Source organism: Choloepus didactylus, chromosome 6, assembly GCF_015220235.1.
Source record: "Choloepus didactylus isolate mChoDid1 chromosome 6, mChoDid1.pri, whole genome shotgun sequence".
In the NCBI taxonomy this organism is placed as follows: Eukaryota; Metazoa; Chordata; class Mammalia; order Pilosa; family Megalonychidae; genus Choloepus; species Choloepus didactylus.
In genome coordinates this window covers 25,811,820-25,814,039 of record NC_051312.1, presented here as the reverse complement: position 1 = coordinate 25,814,039, position 2,220 = coordinate 25,811,820, and positions in this window count along the sequence as shown.

Here is a 2,220-nt window from a genome sequence, read left to right as displayed (position 1 = left end):
GTTGTTTAACTTCCAAATATTTGTGAATTTTTCATTTCTCCCTCTTTTTTTATTTCTATTTTCATTCTGTGTTCAGAGAATATAAATTGTAGTGTTTAATTATTTTTTAAATTTCTTGAGACTTGTTTTGTACCTAACATATGATTCATCCTGGAGAATTATTCATGTATTTGAAAAGAATATGCATTTTGGGGGGAAGGGCTGAAGAGTTCTCTCTCTATATATATATTTCTTAGGAATATTTGGTTCAGAGTATTTTTCAGTTCTTACATTTCCTTATTGATTTTCTAAATAGTTTTTCTATCCATTATTGAAAGTGGTGTATTAAAATTTCCTGCTATTAATGTAGAACCATCAGTTTCTCCCTTTGTATTCATCAGTGTTTGATTAATATATTTTGACACCATCAAGCACACTGATATAAGCCTACTGGGAATTCCAGAAGGATATAAGAGAGGGAAATGGATAAGAAATAATACTTGAAAGAATAAAGGCTGAAAACTTCCCAAATATGATGAAAAACTTTCTACAATCAAGAACTTCAATAGGAGCCAAGTATGATTAACCCAAAGAGATCTGCACATAGGCACATCAGTATTAAACTGATGAAAAAAAGAAAGAAAATCTAGAAAGCAGCAAGAGAATAGGACTCCCTATGTACAAGGGAAACACAATAAGAATCTCAGCTGGTTTCTTGTGAGAAATAGACACCATGAATTAGGGGGATGATGCCTTGAAAGTACTGAAAGAAACAAACTATCAAGGAAATACTCTATGTTTAGCAAAAACATCCTTTAAAAAAGATGTGAAATAAAGTCATTCACTGATAAATGAAGTCTAAGAAAATGTGTTGCTAGTAGATCTGCCTCACAAGAAATAATAAAGAATATTTCAGGTTGTAAGGACATTACATCAGACAATAATTCAAATCCACTTAAAAGATACAGAAAATGGGTAAATTTTGATATGTAGGTACATTTAAAAGATTGCATATGTGTATTTTTCACTTTTCTTCTGTTAACTATTAAAATAAACAACAAAACAGCAATTATAAAACTGTGTTTTTGGACTGCAACATGTAAAGATGTAGTACATATGACAAAATGACATGATAAGGAATGGACATTGGAGGATAGTTTCTAATTTTTTTTTTTTGAATTAAGTTACTATCAAACTGTTTTAAGTTAAGATGCAGATTCTAATGCCCAGAGTAACAACTATTAGTTAATATTATATATTTATATATATAATGAATATGATAAAAAAATAAAAAAAATGGAATTAAAATGGTTTATTAAGTTTGATGTATTTTAGACTAAAGAAAGTATAAGAGGAGCAATATAGGAACTAAAATATATGACATATACAGAAAACAAATAACAAAGTATAATACGTTAATGTAACCACCTTAATAATATTAAGTGTAGATTAAAAATACCAAACCAAAGGCAGAGATTAACAAACTAGATACCCAAATGAGATCAAACCGCATGCTCTCTATGAAAGATACACTTTAGATTCAGAGACAAAAATAAGTTTAAAGCTAGAAGATGGGAAATTATATACCATGCAAGTAGTAATCATTAGACAGTGACAGTGACTGTACTTCTAGGAGACAAAATAGACTTAAAACAATGTTACTAGAGGCAAAGTGTTATATATAATAATGATAAAAGAGTTGATTCATCAAGATAATAAAACAAATTTATAAGTACACATGAACCTAACAATGGAGCCCCAAAACATATGAAGCAAAGAAAGATAAAATTAAAGGTTGAAAGGAATAATTCAGGGACAATAGTTGGAGACTTTAATATCTGCTCTCATTAATAGAACAACTAGAAATTACAAGGACATCACATACAGAGTTTAGAAAGGGTGAATTAAAACTGCTTTTGTTCACAGACTCTTGATATTCCACATAGACAATTCTAAGGATTTAAAAATAATATCTAGCATTATTAAGTTTAGCAAGACTGAAGGGGAAAATGAATATGTAAAATCTACGTTTATTTCTCCATAACAAGAGCTAATAATCCAAAAATACAGTTAAGTCAGCAATTACTTTCACGATGACATTCAACAGAACAAAATACTCAGAAACAAATTTAATAAAAAATGCAAAACTTATACATGGAGTACTACAAAACCTTGCCAAGAGTAATTAAATCTTATATAAAAAGGGATATGTCATGTACCTGGTTTAGGTTTAGGAGACTG